The 22756-nt window shown below is 44.0% G+C and overlaps 1 protein-coding gene and 1 pseudogene across 2 annotated transcripts in view; one reads left to right on the forward strand and one right to left on the reverse strand.

Moving 5' to 3' along the window:
* Positions 1-22756, forward strand: part of CHRM2 (cholinergic receptor muscarinic 2) — a 220681-nt gene that overhangs the window by 180860 nt on the left and 17065 nt on the right. The window lies entirely within an intron of this gene.
* On the reverse strand, positions 18775-18884 carry LOC130267912 (U2 spliceosomal RNA; annotated as a pseudogene).

Here is a 22756-nt window from a genome sequence, read left to right on the forward strand (position 1 = left end):
ATGGACTGGCCCACCCGTTCCCCAGACCTGAATCCGATTGAGCACATCTGGGACGTCTCGCTCCATCCACCACAGACTGTCCAGGAGTTGGCGGATGCTTTAGTCCAGGTCTGGGAGGACATCCCTCAGGAGACCATCCACCACCTCATCAGGAGCATGCCCAGGCATTGTATGGAGGTCATATGGGCACGTGGAGGCCACACACACTACTGAGCCTCATTGTGACTTGTTTTAAGGACATTACATGAAGTTGGATCCGCCTGTAGTGGGGTTTTCCACTGTGATTTTGAGTGTGACTCCATATCCAGACCTCCATGGGTTCATACATTTGATTTCCATTGATAATTTTTATGTGATTTTGTTGTCAGCGCATTCAACTATGTAAAGAGGAAAGTATTTCATACGATTAGTTCATTCAGATCTAGGATGTGTTATCTTAGTGTTCCCTTTATGTTTTTGAGCAGTATATTATAAGTCAATGGGATCTGTCAGGGTGAATTACACAACACATCCATCATTTCAGCCATGACACCAGTGTGAACAGAGCCGGACAGGTCTTCCATTTATATCATGGAGGGGAGTTAGCGGCAATGAAATATATATTATTATTACGGCTCCTCAGTTAACGGCAGTTTCTCCTGCTGATCACTAGAGGGCGATCATTGCTAATCAGTATCCCCCGTGTACGTTCAGCGATTCATATGGATTTACAGTGCATCAGATGTGATAGCAAATGCCCCGCAAAGACTGCAGTATGAGGGCAGATAATGAAAGATACCACCAATGTCTTCTCAGTGCACATTCATTTATAATAGAGAAGTGTCCCAAGTATTTCCCAGAAAAAGATCTAATCTTTTGTCCCTATTTATGTACAAGAATATAACTACTATAATATTGCTCCTATGTACAAGAATATAACTACTATAATACTGCCCCTATATACAAGAATATAACTACTATAATACTGCTCCTATATACAAGAATATAACTACTATAATACTGCTCCTATATACAAGAATATAACTACTATAATACTGCCCCTATATACAAGAATATAACTACTATAATACTGCTCCTATATACAAGAATATAACTACTATAATACTGCTCCTATATACAAGAATATAACTACTATAATACTGCCTCCTATATACAAGAATATAACTACTATAATACTGCTCCTATATACAAGAATATAACTACTATAATACTGCCCCTATATACAAGAATATAACTACTATAATACTGCTCCTATATACAAGAATATAACTACTATAATACTGCTCCTATATACAAGAATATAACTACTATAATACTGCTCCTATATACAAGACTATAACTACTATAATACTACCTCTATATACAAGAATATAACTACTATAATACTGCTCCTATATACAAGAATATAACTACTATAATACTGCTCCTATATACAAGACTATAACTACTATAATACTACCTCTATATACAAGAATATAACTACTATAATACTGCTACTATATATAAGAATATAACTACTATAATACTGTTCCTATATACAAGAATATAACTACTATAATACTGCTCCTATGTACAAGAATATAACTACTATAATACTGCCCCTATATACAAGAATATAACTACTATAATACTGCTCCTATATACAAGAATATAACTACTATAATACTGCTGTTACGCCGAGCGCTCCGGGTCCCCGCTCCTCCCCGGAGCGCTCACGGCGTCTCTTTCCCTGCAGCGCCCCGGTAAGTCCCGCTGACCGGGAGCGCTGCACTGACATGGCCGTTGGGGATGCGATTCGCACAGCGGGACGCGCCCGCTCGCGAATCGCATCCCAAGTCACTTACCCGTCCCGGTCCCCTGCTGTCATGTGCTGGCGCGCGCGGCTCCGCTCTCTAGGGCGCGCACGCGCCAGCTCTCTGAGACTTAAAGGGCCAGTGCACCAATGATTGGTGCCTGGCCCAATCACCTTGATTAGTTTCCACCTGTGCACTCCCTACTTATACCTCACTTCCCCTGCACTCCCTTGCCGGATCTTGTTGCCCTTGTGCCAGAGAAAGCCTTTCCTTGTGTGTTCCTAGCCTGTGTTCCAGACCTCCTGCCGTTGCCCCTGACTACGATCCTTGCTGCCTGCCCTGACCTTCTGCTACCTCTGACCTTGCTCTTGCCTTATCCCTTGTACCATGCCTATCTCAGCAGTCAGAGAGGTTGAGCCGTTGCCGCTGGATACGACCTGGTTGCTACCGCCGCTGCAAGACCATCCCGCTTTGCGGCGGGCTCTGGTGAAAACCAGTAGCTACTTAGAACCGGTCCACCGACACGGTCCACGCCAATCCCTCTCTGACACAGAGGATCCACCTCCTGCCTGCCGATCCGTGACAACTGCTACTATATATAAGAATATAACTACTATAATACTGCTCTTATATACAAGAATATAACTACTATAATACTACCTCCTATATACAAGAATATAACTACTATAATACTGCTCCTATATACAAGAATATAACTACTATAATACTGCTACTATATATTAGAATATAACTACTATATTACTACCTCCTATATACAAGAATATAACTACTATAATACTGCTCCTATATACAAGAATATAACTACTATAATACTGCTCCTATATACAAGAATATAACTACTATAATACTGCTCCTATATACAAGAATATAACTACTATAATACTGCCTCCTATATACAAGAATATAACTACTATAATACTGCCTCCTATATACAAGAATATAACTACTATTATACTGCCCCTATATACAAGAATATAACTACTATAATACTGCTCCCTATAAACAAGAATATACCTACTATAATACTGCTCCTATATACAAGAATATAACTACTATAATACTGCTCCTATATACAAGAATATAACTACTTTAATACTGCTCCTATATACAAGAATATATCTACTATAATACTGCTCCTATATACAAGAATATAACTACTATAATACTGCTCCTATATACAAGACTATAACTACTATAATACTGCTCCTATATACAAGAATATAACTACTATAATACTACCTCCTATATACAAGAACATAACTACTATAATACTGCCTTCTATATACATGAATATAACTACTACAATACTGCTCCTATATACAAGAATATAACTACTATAATACTGCTCCTATGTACAAGAATATAACTACTATAATACTGCTCCTATATACAAGAATATAACTACTATAATACTGCCTCCTATATACAAGAATATAACTACTATAATACTGCCCCTATATACAAGAATATAACTACTGTAATACTGCCACCTATAGGTATATAGATATAGATTAGATTCTGATCCCGGTACAATTTGTGTGCTCCGGTGGCGGTAGAGTTAATCCTCGTTCTATATTTGTCACACTCTGGCGGTGAGGGTCTGCCGCACTTATCCCGCTGCTCAGCCTCCGCCGCCTTGAACCAACATCACATTTATGCAGCAGAAGTGAAATGAAACAGAATGTCCTTCTGGGTTCCAATGCTCCCAAGCAATGTGACGGAAAATCCCGAAACCCTGTGAGATGGGGCGGTGGCGGGCTTATAAATCATTCATGGCAGAGAGCAGCAGCTAAAAAGGAGTCACTCCGTGAGAAAGCGAGAGGCCACCGGCTCCCCGGAGAGGAGGGATTTCATTTATCCTGTTGTACACACGGTTATAATGGCAACAGAAACATCCCTCTCCATCACGTTCCCCTCCCCCCTCGATGCCTTGCCGCCCTACTCAACAATTCACCGCTCTGTAATCTCTATATAGTCGGGGGCAAGCGTACAGAAAAACACATTATAAAACAGTCATTTACCTTCTCTTTAGTTGTCTCTCAGCCATGATCTAACCTAACAGAGGCCAAAAGAGACTTCCAGAAAAAACAGGGTAAGCCATGGGGACTGACAAGGCTCCATCAGTCGGCAGAAGTCAAAGTCCTACAGTAACTATAAGGAGCTCCAGTAACATGGTGGCCCCTTTGTTGTGCTGATCCAGTAGGTCAGACCCCACTGGTCATTCAATGATGGGCTATCCTAAGTAGAGCACCAATTTAAGACTCTCCTAGGTTACCATGTTTTATGTGAACGAAAGGGACAACTACTCCTGTCCCTACTAAGTGGCCAAGCCTAGTCACTTGTTAGTCCCTCTCTTCTCCTTGATGTTATCCATTTAGACCTGTGTTATAGTTATAGTTGAGAATGTTTGGCAGAACTGCTCGCTTTTTAGAGATCCTCCTGGTTTAGCCCTTCAAATGGCCCCAAGCATTGAACCAAATTCACACATCTTCGAGTCTTCAACAAGATAGATTAAGATTAGTCCAATGTGACTTTCACCTCTTCTTTCTATGTAAAAGGTTTATGTGACCTGTGTTGGTCAGGGGGCATAGACCAAGGTTTGAAGAACTTCTGCTGTAAGTCTTCTAACCACCCCTGAACAACCTGCACTTTGTTAACTTTAGTCTAGTTCCAATGAGAAGAGAGGAACCTGGCATGATCCCAACCTCCAATGAAAGTGGTTTGGTTCAAAAACAAGCCCACCACTTTCTAAGTGTCCTACCTCTCTGCTCCCATAGCTGTAGTTTGGTCTGCCTCTATGGCATGTAAACCATTGCTGTCAATATACAGGGGGGTAAACCACGATGGGAAGAACTTTTGTTGTAGGCCTTGTAACCACCCCTGAAGAACCTGTGCTTTGTTAACTATAGTCTAGTTCCAATAGAAAGAGAGAAACTTAGCAGGATCCCAACCTGCATCGAAGGTGGCCTGGTTCAAAACCAAGCCTACCACCTCCCAGGCACTAAGGCAATAGTATAGTCTGCCTCTATGGCATGTAAACCATTGCTGTCAATACACAGGGGCGTACACTAAGGAGGGAAGAACTTTTTTTGTAGGTCTTGTAACCACCCCTAAAGAACCTGCAGTTCCAATTTAAAGAGCCACCTTCCATGTGTTCCACCTCCCAGATCCCATAACTTTAGTTTTGTCTGCCTCTAAGCCATGTAAACAGCAGTGCTGTCAATACACAGGGGCATAGACCAAGGTGGGAAGAACTTTTGTTGTAGGTTTTGTAACCACCCCCGAAGAACCTGCACCTGGTTAACTATAGTCTAGTTCCAATAGGAAGAGAGAAACCTAGCATAATCCCAACCTCCAATGAAGGTGGTTTGGTTTAAAACCAAGCCCGCCACCTCCCAAGTGTCCCAAATCCCAGGTCCCAAAGCTGTTGTTTGGTCTGCCTCTATGGCATGTAAATTATTGCTGTCAATACACAGGGGCGTACAGTAAGGTGGGAAAAACTTTCGTTGTAGGTCTTGTAACCACCCCTGCAGAACCTCTGCCTGGATAACTATAGTCTAGTTCCAGTAGAAAGAGAGAAACCGAACATGAACCCAACCTTCATCGAAGGTGGCCCGGATAAAAACCAAGCCCACCACCTCCCATTTGTCCACCTCCAAGGTCCATTGGATGTAGTACGGTCTGTCTCTATGGCATGTAAACCATTTCTGTCAATATATTGATATACAGGAAGTTCACCAAAGGTAGTACAACAAAAACAACCACCAAAAAGTCCTGTTGATGGTCTTTTCTTCATTCATCCAGCAGCAGTCACTCATCATTGTTCCGCCCATCTGCATGCCCAGCTGTGCTCCATATATTATACCGTAGATCACTCACAATTCTAGATGTTTCCTTTCATCTTCCACTGGGAAGAAGAAGAGAAGACTGTGATTCTCGCCACAGGGGAGGATGAAGAACAATGAGGTAACACGCAGTTAGCAATGTATTTACTTCTATTCACTTGTAAAGAGAAGTTAATATATTGTTAGCTGTGCATTAACCAACTTCTCGGTGCACTGCAGAACGGAACACCAGGAGATTTGGATATTCCGACGCCTTAGACAGTGCAGTGGTTCCACCAAATGTAAGGGATGGCCAGCTACACCATCATTTCATATACGTATTGTCTTTAGATTGTGGAGTGGTAGACCATTGTAGGTGAAGGTCATTGATGTGATCATGCATGGATCCTTATCAAGCTTGCCTAATAATCTGTCTAACACGTTTCATGACGATTGATATGAAATCATATAGACTCCAAATGTCAGGACCACCATTCATTCATTTCTCTGGGTCATTGGTGTACTTACCAGACAAGAAGCTACCATGAGGCTCATAGAGAGGAAGGACCCACCGAAGGTTGTGCCCCCATAGGGAGGTAGGACTCATCAAATATTGGAAGCCAATGGAAAGGGGGGATCAAACGTAGATTAGGAGCCCATGGAAATAGAGAACCTACTTAAGGTTTGAGGCCCATTTAAAGAGAGGACCCACCAGTGGTCAAAGAAGCATGTAAAGAAAGGACCCACCACTGGTAGAAGCACCATGTAATGAGAGTCCCCTACTCAGGTTGCAGGCCCATTAAGAGGGGGGACCTACCTCAAGTTAAAAGATTATGCAAAAAAAGATCCCATCCCAGGTTGGAGGCCCATGTAAAGGTAGGACTCAGAACTTCTTTGGGTTATGAGCCAATGGCAAAAGAAGACCTACCTTATTTGAAGGGCTATAGAGAGGAAAGACCCTCCTCAAGGTGGGGGTCCACGGAGATTTAGTAGCCACCTCAAGCTAGCTTCATCCACTAATAGATTGAATTTCCTCAGAGCTCATCGTCTCCACTGGTGCTGCTATGCGGGCACCATTGAGGAACCATTGAGAAGGTCACAACACTTCAATGCAAATAGATAGGTGAACAATTGTCAAGCCCAGTTGATCCAGACCAAGAAGTGTGTAGCCCTAAATGCCAGGAAGTGACTGGTGCCCTATTGTTATTTTTGCTATGGATCTCCTCACTCAAGGCTAAAGTCCTACAGAAATGCATGGGAACTGAGTTCCCGCGCTTTTTTCACAGCATGAACACTGTTGCCATTAGCAGTACCAGCCCTTGAGTGTTCCCACACTTTTTTTTTCTAGGACTTGACCCCTGTCCTCTATACAGTATACTGTTGTGCCCTATAATTGAGTGAAAATGCCTAAAGTTTGTCTAGTATCCCAATGCACAAATGAATGACTGTGTCTTCTGGATGTGTTTCTGTTTGGGGTCCAACCCTTGATAACAAAAGTCATCTGATCGTGGGTTATGACAACCATCACACTTATTGTTATAACAGTTTTGCTATATAAGACCCGAAATGTATTATCTTTATTATTTTTATTGTTTATTATACATTATATTAATCTTATTTATAGTGACATGGAATCTTTGCTTTCATAACAAACAGTACAGAAAGCTTAGTGGTTTCAGACCATGCCAGTGGCACCGAAGCTTTACGGTTACAACACACAATGTGGTGCTCTGACTTGAATATTACTGAAACTTTGGAGCATCGGTTGCAGTTCATGACGTCCCATTTGTGATGTCACGGCCACGCCCCCTCAATGCAAGTCTATGGGAGGGGGCATGACGGCCATCATGCCCCCTCCCATAGACTTGCATTGAGGGGGCGTGTCCGTGATGTCACGAGCCTCCGCCCCTCATCGCCAGTCATTCGGCACGGAGCGAAGTTCTCAGCCGAGATCACAGGGGTCCTGCCGCTTTTGATAGGCGATAAGATGTCTAGGGGTGGACTACCCCTTTAAAAACAGATTAGGACATATGTTTTATAACTGAAAGCCCTTAGACTGAGTTGCCCCATGATGGCTGTGTACTTCTGCTCCACAGCCATCACGCCCCCTCCCATAGAAATGAATCAAGGGGGAATGTGGAGTGGCGTTACAAAGGCGGCATTCTAAACATAAAATAAAAGGTGCTGGCCCGGAGATCGCAGGGGTGCAAGTGGCCGGACCCCCTGCTATCGGACATAGGGGGATAAGATGTCTAGGGGTTGAGTGCCCCTTTAACACAACCAAAGCCAGACTCGCTTTCCAACAGCCCTTCCCACTATTGCCATTTGGCCCACATTTCCCCAATTCATACCCACCATGTCATGCTAAGGATCCCCATCTTATTATCTAGGGCCCAGCAGTCGTCTTCCAAGGGTTTGGCCCACAACTCAGATTTATGTCCTTCATCCCAACAGTTCTCTTAATCTTGAGAAGACTTACTCAGCCCATACTGCCTCGGTGATAGCCCACAACAAGCTTCCCATCCTCCTTTGTGGCTGAAGGTTCCCATACACCTTAAAATTGATGAAGGTGAACGATTTGGACCACGAATAACAGTGTGTCTGGTAAAATGTAACAATGAACGATCGTTTTAGCTGAGTGTTGGCAATTTTTGTATAAAGAATCATTCGTCCATGAATGGTCAGAAATGATCAGGAAAGAATATATTTTCAGAATGTTCCCAATATATCCACAGATTGTTTGCCCCTCACCTGGTGTTATTGACCATGTATGGCCAGTTTGAACACCTTTAATGGCCAATATGGACTAAATATACATGGCTACATCGTCGAAATGATCGTTCATGAAGTTGGGCGTACATTTTCTATAACTATTGGCCAAACGTTCAACTGGCCAACAGATATTTCTCACGATTTCCCTATACACATGGCTGAACGCTCAATTGTTGTTTATGGGAAGGGGTAAGCCGCATCCAGACTGGCCTATACCTCCTAGAACAATATTTGGCCATTCACATTAGATGAAAGTAGCTTGATGGTTGAACAACCACTAAACAAATGATTGTCTTATAATAGTTGGCCAAACCCACAACTTTCAGGAACTTTGGCTGATGGGTGTATGGAAGCCTATGGGTGTATGGAAGCCTATTATCATCTGTTGGTGGGAAGAAAGGTCGGCCATGTTGTTGTTTTTTTTCAGACCTTTCTCTTTACCAACAGATGACTAGAGGCTGCCATACACCTTAGACAGTAAGCCAAAGCTGGTGGGTTTGGCCAACTATAGTATGAGATGTATGGGCACCTTAAGAAGATTATTTGTTCCATGATTGTTCAACCATTAAGCTACTTGTATCTAATGTGTATGGCACACATAAGACTATACCAGTCCCGAACAAAAAATCGGGCTTGGACTTAGAGGTCAACTCAGCATCTATTATTGTGAAACCCCCAACAGCCCTACGTCGGTGTACCTTTTTGCTCATATGCCAATACATACCAACATCTTATCGGCAAAACGTAGTGAATCCCATGGTCCCTAAGAAGACCGAAGAGCTTCTTTGGTGTTTGTGTGTGTATATATATATATATATATATATATATATATATATATATATCTCAAATATATATATATGGAATAACAACAGCTTCAAATGAATGGTATTAGCCAGCGTGCAGTTTATTACCGCGCAGCATTAATAACCTCGTAGCGCACGCGGTGTTCCACTCCAGCACCCACCTCGACATTGTGGTGTCTGCAATGAGACTGGATTTATTTTCTCACATGATAATTTCTTTATTAATGGAAAAAAAAAACGCCGCACTCTTCGCTGTCTCTCCGACTTTTATTACTCCTGTGAGCGGCCGCCCGTTATCTGCAGCTTCCCAAATCTGGCAGTCGCCGATGAGTCATGCAGGTCCCTTTTTTTTACATCAAAACTTTTCACCCATATCTCCCCTCTGCTAAATCATCTCTATGTGTCACCGAGCGGCTTTAATTTACTTTCCATTAAGTCCATAGAATAGACCTGCCGTTCCTGGTTTCCGGGTAAATGAATGACAGGAGGAAGGTGCGGAGGGGGAGGGGGGCCTCGGAGCCGGAGCCATAGGAATCTGTTAACGTTGGCTGAATCCCTATGACTGCATTGAATATTTGTGCAAAATTGGAATTTTTTGACTAGAATAGAAATTTTCTATTGATGGACAGATCTGCCGCGTATCCAACCTTCAAGATTTTGCCCCAACCAAGGGCATAGTTAAAGGGGTACTCTGCTGCTATCCAAAGCATAGAGAATAAGATGTCTGACCGCAGTGGTCCCGCTGCTAGGGCCCAGCGATCTTCTGGAGCAGTGGTCATGACCTCACGGCCACACACCCTCGTGCTGTCACACCACGCCCCCTCCATTCATGTCTATGGAAGGGGGCGTGTCTGCCGACACGCCCCCTTCCATAGACATGAATGGAGAGGGCGTGGCGTGACGTCACGATCACGGCCTCCAGCTCTGAGCACTGGAGTACCCCTTTAATAGCACTGAAACCTATGCAACTGCTGGGGGACCCCTGTAGCACTTGGGGCCACCCCAAAAAACTCTACTCCAAAAAGGCGAAGAGGAAATATAATTGGTCATAGCTCTGGAAGCTTTATGTAGATCTTACTCGATCACCCTTCCACCTCCCCATATCCCATCATGTCTACCAGCCACCCCCCCCCCCCCACCCATGCTCCATGTCATACTAACTGAGCCATTTTATCACACGTGTAAGACTATCTATAGTTATAGGTAAAGTACCAACACATTGACTAATACTTATATGTCCAGAGGAAAAGTTGCTGAGTTGCCCATAGCAACCAATCAGATCGCTACTTTCATTTTTAAAAAGGCCTCTGCAAAATGAAAGAAGCAATCTGATTGGTTGCTATGGGCAACTGGGCAACTTTTCCTCTGCACAGGTTTTGATAAATCTCCCCCATATTGGTTATTTTGCTTCCTATATTAAACTAGGTTCTCTTCCTCTTGTACAACCAGAGTCCGGAGCGGCCTTTGGTCTCTCGGTCCCCAACATGCGTACACATCTGCCAGTTGTGTGATGGTGACACCCATAGTTGCACCCTTATATCTTCTTTCTCCGGACAGACCTGCTACTTGGGAATGAACAATGCAAATTCCTTCTCTTCTTCACACGTTGGATTGTCCGCACGGAAAATCTCTCTGCAGACATCCCATGCTGGCACTAGGGCCGCACAGGAATGCGCCATCTTATAGACGGCAATGCATTCCGTGTGGAGTCCGCAGAAAAAATGGACGTAAACATCTGGCACGGAAATTCCGCCATGTGCACAGCGCAGCAGAATCCCATTGAATACAGTGGGATTTTGCTTCTGCGGAATTTCAGTGCGGAATTTCCGACATTTGAACATAGCCTTAAGGGGGTACTCCGCCCCTATACATGTTATCCCCTATCCAAAGGATAGGAGATTACATGTCTGATTGCGGGGGGTCCAGCCACGGTGACCCCCCACGATCTCCGGGCCGGTGCTGCGGCATTACGGTCATGGAAGCCTGAGGCTTCTGTGATCGTGATGTCACGCCATGCACCCTGCATTCATGTCTGTGGGAGGGGTGTGACGGCTAGTAGACATTCATTACACCTCCTCCCACGGACATGAATGGAGAGGGGGTGGTGGCTGTGTCATCCGGCACTGCACAGAGTTTGCTTCGTGGATTGGATGGCTGGGGTGCCACGGCAGAGATCAAGGGAGTCCCCAGCGGGTGGACCCCCGCGATCAGACATGTTTTCCCCTATCCTTTGGATAGGGTACCCCTTTAAAGGGGTACTCGGCCCTAGACATCTTATCCCTTATCTAAAGGATGATGTCTGATCGCGGGGGACCCACGCTATCTCCCTGCTGCAACCAGCGTTTGTTTAGGTGTTGGGTGCAGCGCCGGAGACTCGTGACGTCACGGCCGTGCCCTGCTCGTTACGTCACGGCCACGCCCCCTCAATGCAAGTCTATGGGAGGGGGCGTGTGGGGTGTGACCCTGACGTCACGAGCCTCCGCCTCACAGCTGGCACGGAGCTCCAGGCACCAGATGTCTGGGGTGCCGCAGCCAAGATCACGTTGGTCCCCAGCAGCAGCACCCCTGAGATCAGACATCTTATCCCCTATCCTTTGGATAAGGGATAAGATGTCTAGGGGCAGAGCACCCATTTAAGGTGTCCTTACACTACAGTGAAAATTTGGCTGATTCTGTAAAGTGTATGGAGGCCTCAAAGCATTTACAACAGATGTTGGTAGAGAAAAGGATCAGGCATTTTGGATTTACACTGGCCGGCCCTATTCTATATCCTCAGAGAGATAACCGGCACTAGAGTTGACTGACCCTTTGCTTACCCCTCCTCTCTCCATTGAGAATATATAAAAGTTTGACCATGTGTAAAATTCAGATATATATATTGAAAGAGAAAGATGTTGGACCAAACTAACATTTATGTTTCTGGGGCAATCGAAAGAGAAAGCTTTCGGCCGAAGACGTGCCCAGCCAACAGGACGACTAATTTGCTTTTATGTTGAACCTGACGAAGGTGTACCTAAGCGTGAAACGCGCTGTCCATTTGTCTTTCTCTTGTTAATATAACCAGTCCTGTGCAACTGTGGTGGCCAGGTTTTCTGTACCTTCATACAGCAGCGCTCATTAAGAGCTCCTTTTGTGCTCCTCGTCCATTTTGTCTTTATTTGCATACCTCATGGTATACAGATTGGGTCCTCTGAGCATCATACTGTGTAGAGTTGTGCCTATCCCCGAGCACAACTCTATAAGGTTAGTACAGCACTTTAGGTGTGGTGGTGGGCCCGCACCCCCTGTAAGTACATTTTAACTAATTTGTATGGGGTGATTGAAATAGTAAATGTTGGCCAAACTACATTCATGTGAATGGGGCGATTGAAAGAGAAAGCTGTTGGTCAAGCTTACTTTGAATGACAGCTATACAAGGTGTTTGGGTGATTGTAATAATGATTATTTTTATTATTAATAATAATAATAATAACTATTCTAAATTATTATTATTGTTGTTATCATTATTATTACTATTATTAATGAGAGTGTAGAAATGGTAATAGTATGATTCTAAATAGCATAATAATAATAATAACTGTAGTACTAATATTATCATTTTTTATAAAACATGTTACATACCGCTTGAAATTATCAATATTATATTATTTTTATTGGTTATAATATCAGCAGTTTTCGGTATTTTGAGTTCTGATTCCACCGGGTTCCTTAAAATAATTGGTTTCCTAAGAGACCGGTCAGGTGACATTGCGAGCCCCAGTGGAGCGGGGGATGAGCCCTCCCGTATATGTAGGTCAGGTCATGGAGATGCGACAGGGGGCAGCGGCATCTCCTATGCGGGGTTATCAGGTATGCGCTGGTGTCAGGCAGCTCCTGAAAGGCGGATCATTTTTATTTTTGTATATATATATATATATATATATATATATATATATATATATGGAATCCCGTGAGCTTGCAGGGCTGTGACATGAATACCGTTGTACCGTCGGCGCCTGCGTGGCGCTCGTGTCGTGCAGAGAATACACATTTTTTCCAGTACAGGTTCCCTCTGACTCGATCTCATCAAACATAATAAATAGTGCCATGTTGTGCACGGAGCTGACACCGGCAGCTGTTATCTGTCCCTTTAAACCGCCCCGGCGCACTAAACTCCCATTCAGGATAATAATATCTGCTCAAGGAACCCCGCAGATCGCGGCCAAAAGAGACAGTCTGATCATTGCGGCTGTCTGCTCTGCACATGTAATTATTCTGAGTGGAGATGAATCCGAGTAAAGGTGATTTGAAGGGCATCGGGGGCTCCACCGCACGTACCGCGCTGTCCATGGAACCTCATTAGCATGGATCATATTGTGAAGGAGCCGGCTTAGCATTGTGGTTTTTTTTCCATGTTTCTCATGAGGTTTCAGCTGAGATATTTTACCTGCCAGGAACCTGGCGGACGGGTCTCCCGTGTGAGCGCCCACTGGCAGCAGACGACAGCCGAATCCTCCTAGACACCTGTCATAGAGAACTCAGTCTTTTCCCCAAGTCCCTACCTCTTTATGTTCTCACCTTATAAATGCTGCTGCCAACACCAAACACGATGAGGACCAGATAGTGGAGCAACAGAGAGCAGGACAATTCCTTTAATTCAGAATTTAAAAAAAGGGTTTTCCGGCTTTATGTAAATACATCTTAAAGAGGTACTCTTACCGTCATCTACCAACATCATGTTATAGAGCAGGAGGGGCTGAGAAAAATGATATATGGGTTTGTTGGAAAAGATGTAGTATGACTTGTACTTTATTCTTTCTATGCTTAGGAGTCCAGTGGGCGGTCTCACTCAATGATTGGTTGCCTTCCCCATATGAGCATAAAGGAATGGCTGTCATTCACTGATGCAAACCACCCATTGGACTTCTAACTTACTCTTTCTATGCTTAGGAGTCAAGTGGGCGGTCTCACTTAATGATTGGTTGCCTTCCCTGTAAAAAACATAGAAGTGGCTGTCAATCACGGATTAGGATCACCCATTGGACTCCTAACTTGCTCGTTCTATGCTTAGGAGTCCAGCGGGTGGTCTCACTCAATGATTGGTTGCCTTCCCTGTATTAGCATACAGAAATGTCTGTCAATCACTGATGTTTACACCCATTGGACTCCTAACTTGCTCTTTATATTCTTAGGAGTCCCGTATGAACACACAGAAATAGCTGTTAATCACTGATTCGGACCACCCATTAGACTCCTGCCTTGCTCTTTCAATACCCATGAATTCAGTGGGTGGTCTCACTCAATGATTGGTTGCCTTCTCATTGTAAGCTTACTAAAACGACTGTCAATCACTGATTAGGATCACCCATTGAATGCCTTACTGCCATTTTCCATGCTTAGGAGTCCGATGGGTGATCTCACTCAATGATTGGTTTCCTTTCCTGTAAAAACACAGGAGTGGCTGTCAATCACTGATTAGAACCACCCAATGGACTCCTAACTTGATCTTTCTAAGCTCAAGAGTCGGCAGTCTCATTCACTGATTGTTTCCTTCTTTGTTGGTTGCCTTCCCTATATGAGCATACATAAATGGCTGTCAATCATGGATTACGATCACCCATTGGACTCCTAACTTGCTCTTTCTATGCTAAGGAGTCCAGCGGGTGGTCTCACTCAATGATTGGTTGCCCTCCCTGTATTAGCATACAGAAGTGCCCATTGGACTCCTAACTTGTTATTTCTCTGCTTAGCAGTCCAGCGAGTGTTCTCAATGAATGTTTGGTTGACTTTCCTGTATGAACACACAGAAATGGCTGTTAATCACTGATTCGGACCACCCGAATTGGGTGGTCTTACTCAATGATTGGTGTCCTTCTCTGTGTAAGCGTACTAAAACGACTGTTAATCACTGATTAGGATCACCCAATGAACACCTGACTTGTTTTTTCCATGCTTAGGAGTCAAGTGGGCGGTCTCACTCAGTGATTGGTTGCTTTCCCTGTATGAGCATACAGAAAAGCTGTAAATCACCAATTAGGACTGCCCACTGGATTACTAATTATAGAAAGAATTTACAAGTTACACCACTTTTTCGTCCCACAAAACTATATATCATTCAGCTGAGACTGTTCGCCCCACAGGTTCCCTTTAAAGGGGTACTCCGCTGTTAGACTTCTTATCCCCTATCCAAATGATAGGAGATAAGATGTCGGATCCCAGGGGTCCTGCTGCTGTGGCCCCCCGCGATCTCCTGCAGCACGCAGTGATCTAAACAAATGCCGGGTTCCTGCATCAGTGGTTGTGACGTCACGTGGTCGACACGCCCCCCTCCCATTGACATGAATAGAGGAGGCGTGGTGTGACATCACGAGGGGGTGTGGCTGTGATGCCACCAAATGTTCAGAGCACTGGAGTACCCCTTTAAGACATGTTATTTTCCATGGATGGCTGATCGATGGGGCACGATGTTCCTGAGCACCAGAATGATGCGTGGTGCCCTTTCTGCCCTTGAATCTGTTTTTTGTACATGCCTCCAATGACCTTAAAGGGCAAACCATGTGGCGGCTGAATAGAGCCGAATAAGTGACTACAATATCCCAGTGCCATAGTGAATTTAGCTGGAGCACATATAATGGCTCTCAATATCTTTAATAGGACTACCCCTTTAATAGGAGCATAATAAAAAAAATAAAAAAACTTTTCCTCAAAATAGGAAATGTAGTCAGTTCTTCACTTTTCAACATCAATGAAAGCGGGGTTGTTCCTTAAAATTCTCAGTTATATTTTGAGTTATGGAAACTGTACAAACCCCCATACTGTGCCATATGACCATATGGGCGGTAGGTGTTTCTACAGCGGCACGGTATCATGTAAAATCACATAGTTACTGTAATCGTCACCTCTTGTAGATACCACCATTCTAATAATATACTTGGTAAATAGGACCCGCTGGGTGCCCTCTGTAGGAGGGGGGCACATACTTTACTAGCTGTTAAATCCAATAATTGTGTTAAACTCTTCATAATTCTTCGATGACGATCTGAAACTTTAGAAGACCTGATGTCTGGTGGTATCACGGTCAATGGGATGTTGATGGGTGCCAGATGGCGCGGTGCCATCATTACATGTATCCATCTGGTGACATATATGTAAAATGTATGCTTTTTTTTTATTACCGTATGTTAATGCCGTCTTATACGGCAAATACACATTAAAACTGGTGGTCCCTGCGGCCATCAACGGCCAGGACCCCCGGCTAATACAGGACATCACCGATCGTGGTGATGCCCTGTATTAACCCTTCAGACGTGCCGATCAAAGCTGACCGCCGCGTCTGAAGCGAAAGTGACACTAACCCGGCTGCTCAGAGTACTACCTCCTTTACCAGTGATCTTCAACCTGCGGACCTCCAGATGTTGCAAAACTACAACTCCCAGCATGCCCGGACAGCCAACGGCTGTCCGGGCATGCTGGGAGTTGTAGTTTTGCAACATCTGAAGGTTGAAGATCACTGTCCTATACTTTACATTGTATTTGTTTCAGAATCTTTATTTTCCAGATTTTTATGCATTAAAATTGGGTTCGTCTTATATGCCGCAGCGTCTTATATGACGAAAAATCTGGTCATTTTCTTCACTACACTGGACCGCATTGAATCACTTCATATCAATGACAAATCCCAGCCATGCGAAACAAAGCAAACTACACTTCACAATAGGCTTAGTTAGACCTGTAATAGTGATGGACGATAATAGATCAATTTTATAGACCTTTTTACATTTATTTAGCACTTTTTTTCAGGTTTTTTGCCGGTGAACAAAATCTCAACACCCAAATAGTGTTCCTGAGCTCACAATTTAATAAAAGGCTTGAATGGAAAGATGTAACTTGCCCTTAAATGGGTAATGAAACTTTGCTTGGGATGAGCAGAGTACAGGACCCGCAGGACCTGTAACAGGTCCTTCATACAATTTTATTACAACTGTTTGAGGATGTTCGAGTCAGCGAGTATCCTATTATTAAAACATATACGTTTAGTAATAATTTATGCTGATGTGGTTAAGATATAGCTATGCTTGGGATAAGCAGGGTACAGGACCCGCAGGACCTGTAACAGGTCCTTCATACAATTTTATCACAACTGTTTGAGGATGTTTAGGTCAGCGAATATCCTATTATTAAAACATATATGTTTAATAATAATTTATGCTCATATGGTTCAGATATAGCTATGCTTGGGATAAGCAGGGTCCAGGACCCGCAGGACCTGTAACAGGCACTTCATTTCGTTTTATTACTACTGTTTGATGTTTAACAGGTCACCAAATAGCCTATTACTAAAACACATATGTTTAATATAAATTTATCCTGATATGGTTCCGATATAGCTATGCTTGGGACGAGCAGGGTACAGGACCCGCAGGACCTGTAACAGCCACTTAACAGGCCCTGTAGCATCTGAGATGTATTATGAACTAGATCTCAATAACCAAAAACTGTCCCTGGGCTCCTTATTTGATAAAAGGATTGGATGGGTATAATGGGTAAAGAAATGTTGCTTGGGATAAGCAGGGTACAGGACCTGTAAGGCTGGGTTCACATATATCAGTCGTCCGGCAAAGTTTCCCTCCGGCGTGCACCGGAGGGAAACTGATGCTAGAACTGATCCCATTCATTTGAATGGGACAGTTCACAATCATCCAGCGTCTCTGCATTCCCCTGTCCGTTGGCAAGAAACAATGGACGCCACATGCCATACAACTAATGACAAGTTGTCATCAGTTGTGGCATCAGTTTTTTATCTAAAGCCGAGGAACGTGCTTTCGATTCACCCAAAGTGCAAGAAAAAGTGCAAACGTGTTACACTAAAAAAACGTGCACAAAGGATGCGGTCTATCGCAAGCCCTTCTCCGATAGGAGAGAGGCCCCCCAACAAACCTTACCCTTCGCCTCCGGACCAAAAGGTACCTGCGAGGTTCCAGGTTCGATGTCCCTTTTCGCCGAAGCTACTAGGGGACCACAAATGCTCCCGGCATCCCCCTTGGCGTTAGCCAAGGTATCTGCCCGCAGAGCCGATTACGGTAGGTACCCTGCCAAAGCAGGAGTACCCGGGGTGTTTGCAGGGAGGTGCGGAACCTAATGGCCACACACACCTCCCCTAGACCGCCAGGAGGGACACCCAGAAGGGCTACCGCATCCTGACAAATCCTGTGAACACACAACACGCAAAAAGTGACACAGTGAGACAAAAAGAAATAAATAAGTGAATGTGTGCAGATATACTGCCCGGACATCCGGCCGGATCTATAAAAATTTCTCTGATCCTAGCCAGAAGGCCGGGAACCAAGAGGTGAGTGCCACAAGGTGAAGAGATTATGGTGCCCGTGCTTCAACTCAGTGAGTCTATTCTCCCAGTGAGTTTCGGCACCTCGGGGTCACCACTCCCCGAGGCACATAAGTACCTCGGCTCTAGACCCTCTCAGCCTCATGGCGAGATCCGGAGGGAACAGGTCACATCGGGGCAGCCGTCGAGCTGATTCCTCAGAACCAGACCCGGAAAGCCCTGGTACACCTGCATCCTCCATGCAGCACCCATCCCCACCAGCCCCATACCGGCGTTACGGTACACCGGCACGAAAAACTGATAAGAACAGATACTACACTTGATCTTAGCCAAAAGGCCGAGAAGCCACTGTTGTGGCATCAGTTGCGTCGAGATTTAGGCTGAGTTCACCTATGCCGGATGTCGGACATATGTGAACCCAGCCTAACAGGTACTTTATTCAGTTTTATCATCACTACTGTTGAGCGGCATAGGCCATATTCGAATTTGCGAATATATGGACGAATATTCGTAATATATTCGCATATTCGCAGCCTTTTTTTTACTATGCGCCATAAAATGTGCATGCGCATTTGCCGTAAAATTTGCATGCGCAATATCGTGTGATCTTCAGCAAACATGATCATTCTCATTGGCCCACAAGCTTAAAGAGGGATCAATATGCGTGAAAATTTGCATATGCAAATTTTTGGGCGCCTGCCAGCTTGACACAGTAGCTAGTATTGGAGCCTTGTTTACACCACAAGCTGGAAGCAGGGAGGGATGATCACTGTGATGTGTACTGTGAAAAAAAAAAGTGAATATTCGTATTTGCGAATATATAGCGCTATATTCGCAATATGTGCGAATTCGCAAATATGCAATATTGGCGAAAAATATTCGCATTGCGAATATTCACGCCCAACACTAATCATCACTATTTGTTGATTTACAGGACAGCGAATATACTATTACTAAAACACATTCATGTAGTCATTTGTGCTTTTATGGTATATACTTACGTCACCTTTGTCAGGCTAATAGCCTCAGATGCTTTTTTAAAGGGGTATTCCAGTGAAAAACTTTTTTTTTTTATATCCACTGGCTCCAGAAAGTTAAACAGATTTGTAAATTACTTTTATAAAAAAAAAAAAAAAAATATATATATATATATATATATATATATATATATATATTTATATATATATATATATATATATATATATATTTATATATATATATATATATATATATTAATCCTAGCAGTAATTATCAGCTGCTGAAGTTGAGTTGTTCTTTTCTGTCTGCTGACACCTCTGTCTGTCTCAGGAACTGTCCAGAGTAGGAGCAAATCCCCATAGCAAACCTCTCCTGCTCTGGACAGTTCCTGAGGTAGACGGAGGTGTCAGCAGAGAGCACTGTGGTCAGACAGAAAAGAACAACTTAACTTCAGCAGCTGATAAGTATTGGTAGGATTAAGATTTTTTTAATAGAAGTAATTTATAAATCTGTTTAACTTTGCGGAGCCAGTTGATATGAAAAAAAAAAATGTTTTTTTTTTGCCAGAGTACCCCTTTAAGCTTTTCTGCCTGTTTTTAACCCTATACAATCTGTAATGTATCATGAACAGGATGACACTACCCGGACTGTTTGGATGAAAGGCTTGATAAGAAAGATGTAGTATCTTTCTAATTGGTAATGAGACTTGGGATAAAGCAGGGTGCAGGACCTATAACAGACACTCTATTTATCGACTTTAATGAAACTTTTGGTATTTTCATCACTATTTGATGATTTACATGTCAGCGGATATCCTATCATTAATAGCATGTGAATGCCATAATTTTTTACTTATTTGGTCTAAAATGACGTGGTATTTTTAAAGGGGTACTCCAAAGGATAGGGGATAAGATGTCTGATCGTAAGTACAGTGAGCCCCCACGATCTCTGCCACGCACCCTAGTCATCCGAATGCCGGATGACTGACGAACACAGCCGCCATGCCCCCTCCATTCATGTGTATGGGGGAGGCGTGACGGCTACGTAGTAGCTGTCATGCCTCCTCCCATACACATGAATGGAGGGGGCATGGTGTGATGTCACAATCACGGAAGCCCCAGGCTTCCGTGACCGTAACGGCACAGTGCCAGCCTAGAGATCACAGGGGGGGGGGTCCCGGTAACATAAACGGTGTCCCTGTAGCGGAATGTGACCCTCCACACAGGAACACACTTTTCTGCTTTACAGATGGCTCACTCTGTAACCCTCAACCTTAATCCTAACCCCTATCTTTAATCCTAACCCCTTATCCTAACCCCTTATCCTAACCTCTAATCCTAACCCCTAATCCTAACCCTTGCCCCTAACCTCTAATCCTAACCCTAATTCTAACCCCTACCCCTAACTCTTGCCCCTAACCTCTAATCCTAACCCTAATTCTAACCCCTACCCCTAATCCTAACCCTTAGGCTAGGTTCAGACTACGGAATTTCCGCCTGCAATTCTGCTTTGAAATTGCAGGCAGAAATTCCGCTTGCTAAAATGTATAGTGTAGTGAATGGGTTTCCGTTAACAAATTGACACTTCGGAATTTGTGAAGCGGAATTTGTGGACGGAAAATCTGCTTGGAAATTTCTGCCTGAAGAATGGCGTTGCTATTTCTTCAGGCGGAAATCCGCGCGGAACACATTCCAGTCTATTGGAGACTGCAGTGTCCGCGCGGTCCTAGTGCCGACTGATTCAGTCAGCGCTGGCCACACTCGGAATTTCCGGGTGGAAATTTTCTGCCCGGAGATTCCGTAGTCTGAACCTAGCCTTACCCCTAACCCTAACCCGTTAATCCTAACCCCCTAACCCTTACCCCTAATCCTAACCCCTACCCCTAATAGCGATCAACACTGACAAGGGCTGAAAGGGCGGAGCTCAGAAGCTCAGGTCACATTCAGCTACGGGTCACAGTTTTTTTCATATCACCGGATGAACTACAGCCGTCATGCCCCCTCCATTTATGTCTATGGAAGGAGGCGGGACATCTACCATAGACATGAATGGAGGGCGCGTGGCGTGACATCATGAACACAGAAGCTCTGAGCTTCCATGTTTCGGACGCCATCGCTGCCGGCCAAGAGATCGCAGGGGTCCCTGGGGGTGTTTTGCGGCAGAGTACCCCTTTAAGTGGCATTGGTGAACGGGGATCAGAACTGCATTTGATGTTAACTGGTGCTAGGAGACCCCAGGCACCAGGCAAAAGACCTGGCACAGGCAACGCTAGTTATGTCCCTTATGTAGTAAGAAAATGATGTATCACCCTGTACTGATCCCAGATCTCTAAATAATAACATGGAGAAGAAAACCAATCCCACCCGTTCCAAGCTCCCATTGTTTCCTTTATCTCTGTCATTATTTTCCGCTTGCTTTCTCTTGGCTCTTCTGTTATTTGATATTATGGGTGAGGAATTTATTCTTGGCAGATTTTGTGTATACAAGATTTTTTTTTCTGCTTTCCTTTTCAATGAGTTCTCAGCCGTCAGAATCCCGAGCGATCCGTCGCGCTGTAACCTTCAGCTCGGTGCGAATAAAACAAAGATTCCGCACTATGCAATTACCATTTCTGAGCGGGGATGTGGGATGCCTGCGGGGTCCTCAATTTCCTCCTTTTGCGGTTGGTTTTTCAGTAAATATCTCTTGCGTGAAGACTGAGCAATGCATTTCTACTGACGGACAAATGGTTGTTGTGCATTGTAAATTCTAACGCCTCATTTTTTTTTTTTAACCAAATTTGCTCAACTCAAGGTTGTTGTGTCTGGCAGCATCGTGACTACCTGACCAGAGCAAGAAAGAAATTATCAGAGGATTACCATCTCTGTGTCTTTTTAGGAAAGCAGTAGATATGTTTGAATCTAATAAATGAGCATAGAATCAGTTTCTGGGAATTTGTCTTTAATCTTAATTGAAAAGCTCCCCTCCTTCACCAACTATAATACATACCAGACCAATCTTTACCAGCTATCCTATATACCAGACCACTCCTTCTTCAGCTATCCTATATACCAGACCACTCCTTCACCAGCTATCCTATATACCAGACCACTCCTTCACCAGCTATCCTATATACCAGACCACTCCTTCTCCAGCTATCCTATATACCAGACAACTCCTTCCCCAGCTATTTTATATACCAGACCACTCCTTCCCCAGCTATCCTATATACCAGACAACTCCTTCCCCAGCTATCCTATATAC

This window comes from Hyla sarda, chromosome 4, assembly GCF_029499605.1.
Source record: "Hyla sarda isolate aHylSar1 chromosome 4, aHylSar1.hap1, whole genome shotgun sequence".
Lineage (NCBI taxonomy): Eukaryota > Metazoa > Chordata > Amphibia > Anura > Hylidae > Hyla > Hyla sarda.